Genomic DNA, 16,731 nt, shown 5'->3' on the forward strand with positions numbered 1-16,731 from the left:
TCACCAGGCAAGAAGTGTCAGCGTAGTCTTTATTCTTTTTGCCTGGAATAGGCTTTGGTTCTGTGACACCTGCCAAAAAAGCCTTTATTTTATGCTCATCCCATTATGTACTGTGCAAACAAGTTGGATTGCTAGTCTAGATTTATGAATGCAGTGAGGAATAACACAATGAAGTCTAGCTTGTTTGACTTAGAGAGGAGATATGTAAATTGCCAGTCATCTTCAATAATTTAGTCTGATATGACAATATGATGAAAGCTGAAAAAACTGCTGAAAGCGGTGGTCTTGCCTTCTGCACTTATGATCTGGAATTGAGATTTTGCTGGGAATTATTTAGTGGACTTCCCTGTTTGATGGAAGAAGGTAATAACATGGTTATTATTAATACTCCATTAAGAAGCATGTGGTGTATATTTGAAAAGGAAAAAAGCAATTTCCCAGAGAGAAGCAAACAAGTTAAAAGCTCCTGTCCCCCTCTGCAGTAGAATAAACATGACAAGGCACAAAAGACTGAGACATTAGCAGGATGATCACCATCAAGCTATTAATCATTTTGCATTTCATTGCTGAGGGTTTTATACAATGCAACGCAATTCATTACATCTTTCCTGATACATCTAAAGCTGAATCCTGAAATGCTTTTTGGTGTTAAATAATGCAACATAGTAGACACTATAAATTACAGGAAATGGTGGTGTGAAGGATGTTGGATGGTGAATAATTTACGAAGATTAGAACAGATCAAGGGGAGGAACTAGTGGTGGAGCAAAAAATAGAAGTGGAAAAAAAGTTTTCACAGGAGATCTGAAGAGTTAATGGAAGAGGCAGACCTAGGAGGTTATTTCATGTGGCTTAAAAAAAAAGTTTCTCTGCCAGAAATATTCTCATGCTGAAACTGTTAATTTGTGGCTGAGGTAGAAGGGGTCTAATTAGCAGCGCAAAAGAGTAAGAGTCCAGAAAATTCTGAAAAAAAAAAAAAAATCTTTGGGAAAAAAATCTTAACAGGAGTGGGAAGTTCACTTCTCTAGGTGTCTTCAGGGAATGCCAGAGAGGAAAATACCATTCTTCTCCAGTCCTTGAAAAGGTCACATTTTTCATCTGGTTCTGGAGTAGTTTCCAAGCAGCCCAGTCTGATCACCACCCCCACTCCTTCTCCTCCCAGTCCTGCCTGGGGGTTTCACAACCATATTATATATCCTGAGGAACAGGGCTATACCATGGATAAGATTATCCTACTCTGAGCTCCAGAGCTGCTGCCACAATAAAGAAGAACTGGTGCACTTCTGGTGAGTAATACTCCATTAGAGACAGGTGATGTGCTGGCCTCTGGCATGTGGAACAAGGGACTGCCATGACATGTTTACTACCACCACCAGAGGAGCAATTTGGGATGACATTGTAAAGTGTAATCAGTAATAAATTATTAATTAATGGCTTTTAAATGGTCTGAGTTCAGTACGTGGTGGCAAGGCTGTGGATGGAGCAATTACTGAAAAATTCATGTGTTCTTGGTCATAGAACTGATAAATACTGTGAAGTGCTCTTTGATTACTGAGTGGCTGGCAGCTCAGTTGCACACCACATTTCTGTTTCTAGTTGCCAATAAATGATGGCTATGCCCATGTTTGTCAGGCTCCCTGTAAGAACTCAGCTGCCGTTTAGCACTTGCAGGCACACTGGCAGGGTATATTTTCCTGAGTGTTTGGAGGCTAATTTAAATGCCTGAGACATAGCCTCTGTTCTCCTCACCCCTCCCTCCTTTCTCCAGCCTCCCAGAGCCAGCTTTTAGAGTGTCAGTCAAGATAGCACAGTCTTCAACAGATCAGAGACACATATTTGAGAGTTTCTTCATTGCAAAAATGCAGGAAATTATGTAATCACCCACACGCACAGAGTACTTTGATATCTAAGAATGAAATATATATTGTCATTAATTTCTGTTTTGGGGAGCTTTGCAGACCTGAAGAACCTGATTTGTTCAGTAGAGCGTTAAATCCTGTTTTTCTATAAATTAAAAGGGAAGACAGAATATAGACAGCTGAATTTGCCTCACTCCCCACCCTTCTGCTGGTACTTCTATTGTGGCTTTGCACCAACAGAGAGTTTTTTCACTGCAGTGATGGTAGAGGCATAGATTAGCTGCTGAGGCCATGATTTCCAGGCACAGATGGATAGTGTAACACCTTTTTATACCAGTACTTGAAATTCACTGTGTACGCTAAGGAGAAGGTGAGATAATTTCTTAGTAAAGAAATTGCTTCTACAAGAAGGGATTGCTCCTGCAAGCTGATGCCAGCTGGGTTCATCAGAGGATGTGAATGAACCCATTGCTTGACCGCAATTCAGGACCCTCTGGCTTGCTCTAGGCTGATTGTCAGAGCAGTCCTGCTGGAGAAGGACATCAAATACAAACCTCCTCAGGCAGAGGAAGGAACAGAATCCCTCTTCCAAGACAATAAAAAAATGCTTGAGACATCAAATGCTGGGGTCTTCTGGGACAGAGCCCTTGTCCCTCTGGTGCAAGCTGTTTGCTTCTGTGTGCCTTGGTTAAACAGCCCCTGTTCCAGCATGGCTCCACAGGCCATGTACTCTTAGAGGAAGAAAGGCACTTTCCAGTCACTGCTCAGAAAAGGGATTATGAAATAAAGCTACAAATCTCAGAGAATTCAGGTCAGTTCAGGCTGATGAACTGCAAAACCAGAGGTATTCCCCAATGCAGGCTGCAAACAAGTGTGAGTTCTTGAAGAGTGTGAAGGAAGCCTCAGAGCTGCTTGTACTCAGTTACTCTTGTGATACACTCCTGAGCTGGCCATCTGTGTTGGTGCTCCCTGCAGGACAGCAGACATTTTGTTTGGTCTTTGGAGCCCCTCCAGCTCCCTCCAGGGAGCATGATCCCTCTGTGAGGGCTTACTCCTAAGTATGAGCAGTGCTACAAGTTTGGCATTGTTTCATTGCTTTACCAATGTATTTTCTTCTCCTTATTTTGACGTCTGGGGTGAGACAGCTTTTCACCAGATCCTTGCTCCACTCCATATATTTCTGTTTGCCCTGAAGCGCTGGCAGTTTCAAAGATTTCTGTGCAAAGAGAAAAACCTTCACCCCAGTAAACCCAAGGGTAAAAGTAGGCATGGGTACACAGAGAGCAGCAGCAGCAAGCAAAGGGCTATGAGCAGTTGCTTGTGGCATTGAGTGAGTGTCTGTGACCATTTTCTGCTGGAGATGCTTGTGTCCAACTGAGATGTAGCACCATGCTCCAGAAGGGTCCCTGCTGTTGAGGACAAGTTAAATAAATAATGTAGATCACAAACCATCCTTTTAGGATTCTAGCTTAGAGATGGAAGCCATTTCTTACTCATTCATGGACTAGTGCAGGGTATTTATATTTCCTCAAGGTATTTATATCTCCTCAGGTGAATGTCGCTGCACATACTGAAGCACAGGGTGGTTTATGAAATCTCAAAGAAGACAACTGAACTTCTTTTCCTACCTGTGTACATGTGCTCGGGGAGTCTCACAGCCTCTTGTCCGTGCCTCTGTACCTGGAGTATGTTTTTGGAGACAAATGGAAATCACCCATTAAAGCTGGGGCACCCTAACATGGCAAGTAATACATGGGTGGAACTTGGTTCTCCTGGAGTGCAGGTTCAGATAAAAACAGCTGGGTGTGTGCTGGAATCTCAAGCACCTCCTGCATGCAGGTACAGATTTGCTTACTGAGTGGCCTTTTAAGATCTGTTGAGGAGAAAATAAAATGTGGGGTAAGAGAAAAGACTAATAACTTTATTCCAAACTACCCATTCCCAAGGTACATTAAAAATCAGAAGGCTACTAAAATCAATTATTAAAAATCAGAAGGCTACTAAAATCAATTAAATCACCATTTAGCTGCAGATCTGTCCCAAGGAGCCTGCAGCATGCTGATCCCATTCAGCCATGGCTGTGGTGGGTCTCCATCCCAGCTGAGCAAAAAGCAAAGTGCCAAGAAGAGTGTGGAGAGAGTACAAAACTACCTCAAATAATCTTCCAGAGGCTTGTGAAGTGAAAGCCAGAGGAGTTATACAGTCCTTAGCTCCAGGCAAAGAATGAATTTTGTCTCTGACAAGAAAATGGTGAAGTTTTAGGCAGTTTGACTTGGTGTCACCATTTGCATTCTAGAAAATAGAATTGAAGCAGTTAGTGGGCTCAGCATAGGTTTTTGGGCTGTTAGTTATTTTTTGCAGCTCTTGGAACCATACAGACATAGGTGTGTTGCTTGCACAGGTATTTGTAATGTATTTCAAGCATGTGGTTCTGGAGCCTGGAATTCTGCAGGTTTGGGCCCTCTTCACCAATTTTCTGTAATTGCATCAGAAAAACTTGGTTCTCTTGTACAAAAAGAAACAAAATTTTTTTTTTCTTTGTGATACAATAATGTTTGAAAATAAGATTAAAATCCATGAAAATGCTGAAGACAATATTAAAACCAGGGCAGTTCAAACCACTTCATCATGAACAGAATTTAAAAATGTTTGCAGAGGGTCTTTGATGTTCGTTTATTTTTAATTCAAAGTAGGCTGCAGCTGCAGGTTACACACAGAGTGATGTGCTGGAGCAGGCTTAGAGAACTTGGAAATTTGGTATCAAGTTTTGATCTTGCTGCACTAAAGCTGTATGTCCTTGAAAGAATGGCTTCTATCCTAGATTCTGGTCTTTTCCCATGGTGATACGAGCCTTTCTTTGCAAAGAACCTTGCAATTCTCATATAAACAGTAATACTAAGAAAAGGAGTAGCAAAAGAATTATTTGTGTGTGTGCATTGCTCACAGGAGGTGAGAGAAACATTTGAACATATTAGATGGTGGATGAAAGTCAGATCCAAGTTTTGAGAAAATAAATCTTCATAGACTGCTCTTTTGCCCTGCCAAATCCTCCTTCTCTCCTAAGGATTTGGTCTGAAACAGAAAATTACCAGACAACTCCAAAGGTATATAGGAATATGCTGGCTCCCTGCTGGAAAGAGCAGGTGCCCAGGATACCACCTTTGCTGCTCTGAGCATATGCTGATTTCCCCAAAGGCTTGGCCTGAGCTGCTCTCTCTTTGTCTTTTCCAGAGGGAGAGTGACTCAATTATTTTCATGCCAGACACACATGGCCATGCACGCTTGAGCCCTCACACTACAAAGATCTCATTCCCCTCTGTTTGATCCTCCAATATCCTTAGAATTCCTGAAGGAAAGACGCAGTTCCTTAAGGCCCAAAAAATGTGCAGAAATGCCATAATTCCCCCAGTCCTCAAGATACAATTTATTGTATCACCTTGTCCATAACCTTTCATTCATTTGCAGCTTATTTGCAGCTCTATCTTTTTCTCTTCCCTTCTCATCTTCCGGGGTAATACCTTTTCTACTCCAAAATCTTCCCTGTAAATCCAGGCTGGACTCCAGTTTATGGGAGCAGGGCATTTGTCTAGAGGTCAGACCTTGGTCACTAAGGTTTTGTTCTTAATCTACTTATGGATGAAGTGCTTAAAGACTGGGAAACTTTCTTCAGAAGGCTAAAGCAGGAATTCCAGGAGCACAAGGCAAATGCCTAATTTGATGCTTTGCTGAAACCGTGACCACAAAGAGCATTGGCTGCAGTGGCTTTGACTGGGAAGTTGCATCTTCTCCTTCCTGATGTCCTTGACTTCCTTACCTCCTAGCTCAACAAGTCTCCAGCAGGGGAAAATGCCTCTGGCCTGAGCACAAGTATCAGCTTGACTTGTTTTTCTTTCTAAGATCCTTCCCTTCTGCAAGCTTAGTGCTGTTCCTCCTTTGTAGCTGGCTGCACCGTGAAAGCACATTTGTGTTGTAAGATGTAATCACACAGAGAGCTAATGGGATAGGTTAGAGAAGCACGCAGAAACAAAGGTATGAAAGTTCCTAGTTTCCTGAAACACTTGCCCTTATTGCTGCTACTGAGAGGACTGCCACGTTCCCCTGCGGAGCCTGCCTGCCCAAGCCTGTTGCTTGCCAGTCTATGACACCCTCCTTTGGGAAGGCTGTAAACACTTTTTTACTACCAGTAGCCATTGAGTATGCTGGATAACCTCAGGAAACACAAAGGCTAGGAAGCTGGTGAAATATCTCTTCTGTCCATTTGCCTTCCTGGTTAGGGATGACATATTCAATAAGTCACACCTGTCCCTGCTGTGGCAGGAGGCGATTTCTCATGCCCATGATCAGCTGAATTTTCAGCTGCATGCAGGAAGAACAAACTCAGACACTGGCTAAAGAAGGAGGAGGTGAAGAAGGATTCCCTGCTGGGATGTGGTCCATGCTCACCTGGGCTTCCAAGAGGTCTGGTAGCTCATGTAATCATTACCTTGGTACTCATTCTTGTAGACCAAATTAATTCAGGCAAATGGTTCCGAATCAGCAGCCCCAGAAAAAGAAGGCCTTTTGGCAATGTGCTCTTGTTCTTTATTGTTTATCCTACATTAATGAGCTGGTGAGGTCAGGGCCTCCCTCAGCTGGATGTTATCTCTTTCTATCAGATAGCTAGTGAGAGACAGCCCTGCCTGGATAAAATTATTCTCCTAAAAATGAATATGGGGAAAAAGAGAAGTCTTAAGATACTCCCTTCCAGAAACAGATCAGAACATGCTGAATTGTTTCCCTGAACTCTCAGGAAAAGTTGGGGGTATGCCAGTAGGTGAATAAAGATCTTCTGAGGACTAATGTAGCACTGTCTTTTGCATCAGTAGTTCTGTCTCTTCTTTGTCTCTGTCCTTTGCAGCACATTAATGAAGCCAGAGGACAGCCCGGATCCACTGACTTCCTTGTGTCATTGTGAAGAGTCCCACAACTGCATTGATGGAGCTCTTTGTGGTGCCAGCCCTTATGCAGCACCATTGGAGAACAATTCAGTAAGTGGGACATTCAGGACACTTTAAAGTATTTTTCATCTGGAAACACTGATTTATCAAAAACTAAACTCCATGTGGAACTAGTTATCCTTTTGAAAATCAGGCTTGTTCCTTACAATTTAAAGATTTTCTGTGGTTTTTTTTTTTAATTGAAAAAGGATGATGTGGATGCAGGGAGATTTTTGTTGTTGTTTTTAATCTCATTTCACTATTTTTAAAGACAAAAATTCTTATGATATTGAATGTGATATATATTCAATACACATCCTGTAAATCACCTGATGGATGTCATCTGGGAACAATGTCACCACTGGTTTTTATCAAAGTTAGATATCACTTAGAATTTCACAGAGCAGGTATTTAGGTACATGTTGCTGCTGAGAGGAATGCAGATATTAAAAATGAAACTAATTTTCTCTTTTCAGCCATGGTTCCCCAGTTGTCATCATCACCTAATTAGCATTTCTTTCCATAGCAGTCAAGCCAATAAATAGATCTAGAACTTGAAAATTCAGCTGTCACTCCCCCATTTCTGCACAATTTTCCCCGAATCCTGACACTCCAGTCTGGAGTTCCATCAGACATAAACCTTCATTTTATATGGTCTAGAAGAGTAAATAATTAAACAAACAAACAAATTTGTCAACCCCAAAACTTCACGCCTAGTTTCTCACATGTGTGCTTGAGGTTTAGAAATGTATTTCCTTATAAACCTTAGCTAATAGAATGCATATTGTATGTCTGGAGCTTGCTCCACTTGACAGGGGAGAGATTCTTGCTTTCTTTTCTGTATTCCTTCCAGTATTTGTGAATTATGATATTTTTCATGGTTGCACCTTGTTCTTACTTTTCGCCCTTTTTCTTCTGTAGAGTTTGATATTATTAGTATTATTATTTTGCTGTTTCCTTTATCAGGTTTATATACCGCAGTTTCAAGTGAAACATTCAATAGGTAGGAAATGAGAGTCTGAGTATTTCCACTGTATTTCTTTACAACATATTATATTAGGTGATGTAGGTGACAGGCTCCAAGAAGGGACTGGAAGGCTGGGTACAGCTCCCAGCTCTGCTGCTGGGTGGTTTCAACAATGTTCCCTGTCTTAGTTCACTCACCAGGAAATGCAGGCTATAACACTCCTCATCACTGTCAAGAACTTTACTACCTAGTGATGAAAAAGTCTGTATAAGAATGTCATGTAATCAAGGAGGAAGTAAGGTGAGAGTGGAAGAGAGGGAAGTCATACTAGATTACAGACGAGATGAAGCAGTTCAATCCCACTCTTTCTCAGGTTCAGTGTGTTTCAAGGGAAATATATGATCTGACACCACACAGACTGCTTGGATAAAAATAACACAAAAAGTTTTTCATTGCGGTACCCTTCTTTGGATTATTTTCACTGATATAATGGTTAAAAAAAAATCACTTTTCACTGCTTACAATGGCAGTTTGCTTGGTTTTTGTACTTGACCTGGTTTACATACTCATGTCAGAGCACATGTATTTTCAAGGTTTGCCTTGCCTTGGTTTGTACTCATCTATTTGTTTCCTCCAAATCCAGTACCCCTGAGGGGGAATAAAAGGGTCTGTGAGGGCAGCTACTGAAGCTGCATAAATTTTCTTAGGCAAGGGCTCAGAAGAGAAAGACACAAGGTCCTGTGGTTTGGAACCACTAAGAGAAGAGACATAGACTTCTACTCAAATGGACTTCTAGTCCTTGACTTCTTTCAGGGAAGGTGTACATGTGCAATACCATTATTCCTTTCACTGGTTAAAAATACAATAAATTGGGAATAATGATGATGATACTATATTAAAATCCTCTGTGGAAAATATAGTAATCATCAAGCTTCTCTGATGCTTGACCACACAGAGAGTGTTTTGACCTTTGAATCAATTGATAATGCTGAATGTGAAAGACCAGGAAAGGGGAAAAAAAGGATTTTTTTGTGCTTCATTAAGATATTTGCTCTTTCATTCTTTCATTTCAATTGCATTTGCAGATGGGAGACTTGAAGTGTAAAAAAGTTGCTTTTGACTCATAGCCTGGGATTTGCACAAATTTTGCTGAAGGTAAATGCTTTTGCCCTCCCTTGCATCAGTTGTACCCAAAGTACTCTCACAGGGAAGAGACAGCTGAGGGGGTGTTGTGGTGCACCATGATCTGGGATGGAAGGGAAAAGGCAGTGGGACCCTGCTTTGCACCTTGGTTCAGGCCCTTCTCATGGGAATGGGACACTCACAGGCTGCTGTGTGATTGTAATCTTGGGGGGACCATACAAAGTACATCACCCCTGCCCCCTTCTTCCCCAGCCTGAACCAAGCTGGAGGGGCTTTGCAGTGCTTTCTGACATGTCTCTGTCCATCTCCAGGGTTGGGAAGTGCTCATCCCCAGAGAATGTACTGTCTTTCATGTGCTGCACTTGTCAGACCCCATTGTTTGTTGGCAGGGAGACTCTAGCAGCAACGAGAGGAGAGGTCTTAAAGAACCTGCAGGCAGCCAAGAAAAGTGCAAGCCCCTGATGTTGTTTTTTGTGAAGTTTTCACTCCTAGCTCAGATTCCAGGGAATTGTAGTTTTCGGAATGAAGACAAAATGGTCAGCTCCTCGCCTGCAGTGTGGCCAGGCAAAACTAGCCAGGCAGCCAAGAAAAGTGCAAGTCCCTGATGTTGTTTTTTGTGAAGTTTTCACTCCTAGCTCAGATTCCAGGGAATTGTAGTTTTCGGAATGAAGACAAAATGGTCAGCTCCTCTGTGCCTGCTTCAACATGCTTTTCCCCTTTTCTCTGCATCTGTTACCAAGCACAGTGCCCTTCACAATCAGTCACTGCAGGGTTCGAAGGACTTTCACTCATCAGAGAACCACACAAGCAAGCTGGTGAGTTCTGCTGAGAGCTGTCTGCATTATCTCATTGCCACATCCCTCATCTGTTCCCTGCTCATACCCATCTGATGCTTGTCTACCTGCAGAAAATTTGGGGGCTTTTAGAGATCCCTTGGCTGCTTGGCTCACACAGGACCTTTCCCTCACCTCTACTATAACCACCAGACTTCTCTCTAGTGGCTTAGACCAATTTCTGTATTTTGCTTTATTCCTTACTCCAGTCCTCATACACAAGCTTGGTAGAGGCATGTACTTTTATAAATGCATCTATTTGGAGGACAAAGATACTGCCCTCCTCAAACCTCTCTGATGCTAAATTTTCTGCTTATCAATAAGTGTGCTTCTGAGGGAACCACTGCACATGCTGAGTACCCGAGCCATTAGCTGACATTAGCAGTTGATGAAATGGTTTTTCTGATGGTTTGAGATGTCTCTGAAAACTTGTATTCTTATCTTTTGTCTCTGTGGGTAGAAAATCCAAAGGCAGGTTCACTGGCATGGGAAAGCTTATAGAAGAAAGACAAAGAAGATATTATTAATTCCTTTTGTTTTTGGCACCTTCTCTCCTTTCTGTTTGCAGCAGAAAAGGCCACACAAACTGGTCAGGAGAGTCACTGTCCTTCACTTCTATTAAGACATTAAACCAGTAATTAGTTGTCTACTGAAAATGCAGAGGGACAAATAAATGATTTATGAAGTACTTGGCATGGTAACTTGTATTGCCTGGAATGAAGCAGTCTTTCCAAATAGTCACTGAGGAATTGTCTCCTTCTCTTCTTACTGCCTCCAGATACAAATCTCAAAAGCTCAGACCACTCTGGGGGCTTTATCAGTGTTTACTGGCAGGCACAGTGAGAGTAGGAGGTCTGAGCTAGTCTGCACCAGGTGAGGGAGTACGGCCCAGAGAGCCAGCTCTGGCCAAGGCTGCCTGGCAGTGCTCTGCCCATCTTGGATGAGAGCTGCAGAACCCACACCTCAGCCAAAATATTCTACAGCTTCTGTGTTTGGGCACAAGCTGCACCATGGCCTAGAGCTGAGTGTTGCCTGCAGCCGGCCAGGCTTTCTCATGACTTGTTTTTTGCTTCCATGTCATCCAAATATCCCATTAAACACCACAACTGTCCCTATTCATCAAGCTGTGACTCAGTTTCCATTCATGACCCATTTCTTCTACCAGGACCTGTAAAGAAACAGGCATAAAGCTTCCTAGCCTGATGTAAATTACAGTGTCTCCTATTTTATGACATAAGAGGATTCATATCACCCAGACCATTTTGTCTTGTGGTCAAAAGCATACAAAGTACTTTTTGCTTAGCTTCTGAAATAGGTGCAAATCCCACAGCTGTTTCCACATTGTTAAAGCTCTGTGCCTATGAACAGCATTCATGGTGTTTTTTACCTGACAATAGATGGTGCTCTTTCTATAATTATCTGTCTCCACAGTCCCTGCATATACCAGTTTTTTAATTTAGAACAAACATAACAGATTATCCTTGGGTTTGGGCACCACAAGATCCCAAGCAGCAAAAGTAATAAATAACCACCTGCAAGCAAACCTGTAGCACAGATAAACTCTCTGTTATGGCTGATCTGCCACAAGAACTCAGAATAGACCTCAAATCTTAAGTGCTCAGGTGATGAGGGGCATTTAATGGACAGGTAAAAAAACGGAACAAGTTACAAAAACAGTAAGCGATGATGCAAATCTCTTCCTTAGCTTGCACAAAACAAAATTCCTACTAACTCAGAAAAAGTTTGTCAAGGTATTTTCTTCATTCCGTATTTGAATGAAAAGGAAGGAAGTGCTCAACATCATCAAGCAAAATACACTTTGTTTTCCCCTGTATTCATTTGAACTATCTGCAAAGGACAGAGAAGGGTTCTGCTTTTTCCAGGACTTATAGAAGTCACAATTGTAACTAAAATCCAAGACAACAATACTTCCCATTAGAGGAGGGAAAATCATGAAATACCTTAAAATTTACTCCTCAAAAAAGCACAGTGATCAGCATTTAGAATAGTTTAGTGACTGCAGAGCTGTAATTTTTTGAGCATGATTTCCTCCCATTCTTGATGTTATTTGTGCCCTAATGAAAGTCTTCAGCCTGACATCTACCTTGAAATATTTTCCATTCACACAGACTGCATAATGCATCTAATTTTTATTCTAAATTGATTTTAAATTGAATATCAGCTTGGAGGTCTTGTTCCTCAGGCTCTTTAGAGACTGAACAAGAGTCTTTGTAGAGTGACTGAGCAGCATTTCAGCTCTTTTCCCCAGTGCATTTGAGCCCTCCAAATACAGTCCTCAAAACCATCCTTGGGGCTTGCAGCACTGAAGCTCTCCAGCTGATACTCTGCAGGCAGAGCAGAAATACATGGTTTGTGTCTTCCTGAAGGATGATTACAGCTGCCCTACATCACACAATAAGGTAAATACCAGCCCTGGCTGACTGCTCTGTCATCCTTTATGCCATGCTTTGACCCCTCCTGCTGTGTCTGGGGATGCCTTGGTGGGGTCTCTTCCAAAAACAACCTCAAGTCTCCAAGAGATGCACAGCAGCTCCTACCACTGATGGCTACTCATGCATCTCCAGGGCTTAAATTAGGAGGAGAACCTTGCTAAAATGGTGCTTCTGGTGAGTAAGGAAAGGGGCCCTTTTCAGGGGGAGATCATGCAGTATGAGCCTGGAGCTTTGAGTACTTCTGTTCTTCATATTTTTGCTGTCAGGTTTTTCTAGTCTGTTAGATTTATGGGTTTTGCTGGTGTTTTTTCTCTCCTACTGTGTTTCCTCTCACTCAGATAAATACACCATCTCCTCTTGCTTCTTTCCCCCACGCACTCCATCAATATGTAAAAAATACAAGAGGAAAATATTTTGTTAAAAAGGGCAATTTGTGAAAATACTGATCTGTCTAATTATATTTTTAATCAGCAATAGAAATATGACTGACTTTTAAGAAAAATCATTAGGTTAACAATATTTGGATAAAAATGTTATCTATAAAGTGAAGGAAAAAAGCCCCCGTTTCTTTCATAGAAAATATTAATATTTCTGACTGTTGGTGTTAGAACTTGATGAGAACCAAACCAAAATGCTGAAGTGAATTCTAGGCCAAGTAACACTTCAGGTTGGAGACAACAAAAATATCTTAGCACTTTGAAGCTTATTATCCTTATATTAATAGTGAATAAATAAATAAATAAATTGAAATTACAATCAGAATGACACAACCATTCTATCTTTATCAAAAGTTTAAATTTAGATGAAGAGGAACTTTTGAGTGTTGGGGAAACATTCTGCTGACAAATGCTCAGTTAACCTTTAACATCCATCAGCACTGATTGTACTGAAAAGGAGAGAACATAATGCTTAGAATTGGTATTCCTTCTTACTGTGGTAACAATATTTCCATTGTTTCTAACACTCTTCATTTTCGGAAGACAGACACCTTCATGTGTGATCTAGAGTGCAAAGACCAAATCCTATTTTCATTTATGTTCATGTAAACCATTAATGCCTCTGCCAAAGTCAGTGGAATTATTAAATGTATGCCACTATAATTAAGAACAGCTGCTGCCCTGTGATCCCTAATGCTCTGTGTACCCTAATGTGTCGTAATGGGTAAGCACTGAGGAGTGTTTCTGAAGAAGGCACACAATAACATTACAATGGAGGACACAGATGTACTCAAATAAAGCAACCGTGAAATCAAATGACCTTTCAATCTGTTTATGAGAGACTTTGTCATCTCCACTTTGAGACAGCTGGAACAACAAGTGAGAGATCTTAATCTGTATCCCAGAGAGTCTTCGCTTCGCTTCAGTGCAATCCAAAAATACACACAGGCTCCTCAGCTCTTGTGGTCCTGTTTGTTTTCCCTCTACAGGTTTAAGCACTTGAGGAGTTTATGTCTTTTGCGTGCTCAGGGTGGGCTCTCCTCAGCCCTTCTCCAGAGAAGGATTAATCTGTAATATGCTACAAGCAGTCCTTGAGCAAAGATATAAAATAGATAAAAATTAGCATGATAAAAAAAGAGTTTCTTTTTTTTCCTGTCGTATTGCAAATAAAGCTCATCACTGGTTTACACGCTTGGCTGCTTCCTTATAACAATAAAATCCCACCAGCATTCATGGAGTGGAAACTTTGGGCCTTTGTAGCCTTTGGGCATATAGAAAGTCCAATGAGAGGTTTGGTGACACAGAAACCTTGGTGTTTCATTAATTCCTCATCTTGGGCCAGGCAGGGGGAAAGCCTGAACTCTATTTAGGTTCAAATGGACTCAGAAACTTCATTAAGGCAAGACCTAAGTGCATGACAGCTGGTCCCTGATCATGATGTCCCTCTGTGTATTCTTAAGGTGTGGGACATGTGACATGATGTGCACTAGTTTGGCTGATGCTGGCAGAGAAAAGCATTGGCAGAGATGCCCACTGGACATCCTCAGGCATCCTGCTCCCTCCCAGAAAGGGGGGTGCTAAATGCTGGTGTGTGCCTCAGTCTGGCACCTGGTGTAACACCACTGGAGCCAAGTGAGCCAGACTTCTGGAGAGTGTAAGCTGGCACAGATCCACTGAAACAAGTGGAGCCACCATAAATTCTGGTATCAGCCTATAATTTTTCTACTGTCAGCTTTCCCAGAGTTTGACTCAAAGAACTACTCCAGAGAGGAAATTACCATTTTCCAGTCCTTACAGCTATCCAATCTTCTGTTATGGATTTCAGTTGCCTCTTGCAGTGTGCAGTTCAGCCCTGTATGTATCTCACAGAAATCATGTGCATCAGAAATTCTGCTTAATCCAAGAAAGGACCCTAAAGCAGAGGGTAGAGAAGAGGATCACATGATGAAAGGATGCAATTAAAGCTTTAATGACAAATACACTAAGCTGAAGAAGGATGGGAGAAAGAAAGAAAGAAAACTGCTCACAGGATTTTTAGTTTAGATGATTTTTTAAAATTATCTGTCAGCGTTTTCCTATCTGTGTGAGGTGTCTCACTATTGGCATGCATGCCATGCTACACCAGGTATTTAGCACACTATACAAGTGGCACACCATGAAAAATGCTCTATAACAAGAAGTGTCACACTAGTGTAGGAATACTAAATGCGTTCTCATGCTTCAGCATCAAATCCTCTTGTTTCTGTTGCTGCCAACACTGCAGAAAGAGATATGCTAAAGTGAGTATGAAAACTTATAAGCATCACATCTATGGCTTTGTTTGTTTCAATCTTAGAAGGGTCAGCCATTTTCACTGGCTTGAAAAAATATTTCATCAGCTGAAGAGGTTTCCTAGTACAACTTTTAACTGAGTCTCAGTCTAGAGGTTTCTGTGCTCAGATTCATTAAGCCTAGGTTCTTAACAATATTAGCAGTTTCAGAGAACGTAATTCTTGTCCGTAAATAGCTTTGTGCTTGCTTTGCATAGGAAAGAGTTAAAAAGAATGGGTTTTGAAGAGACAAGTGTTCCATTTAATAATTGATTTTTTTTTTTAAACGTCAAAAAACACTGGCTAGGATAGTGAGTCACCACTAACAGCAACAGTGGCTTACATTTCAAAGAGCTGCCATGGAAAAAAACCCGAAGAGTTAACCTAGTAATAAAAGTTTCACAGCTCATGCAGCTTTAATTATTCACCGGGACACAAAATCGTAACCATAAATTATAATGCTATGAATGATTGAGGGTTTCTAACAGGCACAAAGCAAAAAGAAACACTTTGCAAAGCCCAACCATTGTTGGACTCATTAAATGTCTTTGAATAGGTCCTAATATCCAACTCTGAATTCCCTTATCTCTGCAGGTGTCACTGCAAGTTAACATTAGCTGCCAAAACTGGTCATGCTTGAGCTGATGTTCATCTCTGTTGCTTGTTGCTCAAAGCAAGCCCAAGGAAGCTCTTTTGGGCAGAAGATGCTTTCCCTGGGCAGGAACAGGAGAGAGAACTCGTGTCAACACAAGCCTCAAGTGACTCTCAGTGGTACAAAGGTCTTCCTCAAACTACTTTGGAATTTCACAAAGACATCTGCTTATTCTGTCTACTAAAGTAGAAAAAGGACTCATCTCAAGAAAAGAGTGAATTTGCTTACTAGGACTCTGAAGGGAGTCTGATGAGACCTAGTCTTCTGCCACTCTGGGTTTTATGCTTCACACAGAGGTGGAAGTTCATCTTGGAGAAGAAGGGAAAACTTCTTCCCACTATTAAACTGGGAGTAACACTCACATGGCTGCCTGAGAACAGAATTCCTACCTTCAGATCACCCAGTAAAAAATCCCCTTAAACTTAAGAATGTAGGAGCTGTCAGGAAACAGAAATTGGGCTGTATATTAGGAAGAAAAAATCCAAACAAATAATGAACAAGGCATAGGTTATATGTAATAGTTTCCAGTGTTTTAGACCCAGAAACATTAGGAATATTATAGGAAAAAAGAGCATAAGGAACTTTCTGCTTAGGACTCTTAGCTCTGAGGTTGTCCCTGAAAATGGAAAATAATATGGAAAAGAGATCTTGAAGACAGTGAGGTGAAATTTACTCCTATTGGGTATGGTTTTCTAGCATTTTTAGTGTTGAATAATGCCTATTCTTTTGATGCTTGCTCTATTGTATTGCTGTATTTTAAAACTTTACTGCTTGCACTCATGATTTTGAATGATCTCCCATTTTATTTGAAATAAAGAAGATCTGTTGCTAGCTTCTGTGTCTGTGGCAAATGATCGTGACTTCAAAAAAACACATAAAGCCTTGGGAGAATAATTTAAAAACCAAGGAGTTTGTTTTATCATAAGGTTTTGGGTCCTGACTGAGAACTAAGTTATGGTGATGTGAAGACAGGTTTTCCAAGGGGAATTGGTGCTTAGCAGAAGCCTTCAGCTGAAAGCTTAAGCTTTACCTGGGGCCATGAATGTTTAAATCTTAAGCATTTACCCCTTGATGGCATTTAAACGCTGAAGTCAGATATCTG

Source organism: Onychostruthus taczanowskii, unplaced genomic scaffold, assembly GCF_017590055.1.
Source record: "Onychostruthus taczanowskii isolate IOZ18803 unplaced genomic scaffold, ASM1759005v1 scaffold42, whole genome shotgun sequence".
NCBI lineage: Eukaryota > Metazoa > Chordata > Aves > Passeriformes > Passeridae > Onychostruthus > Onychostruthus taczanowskii.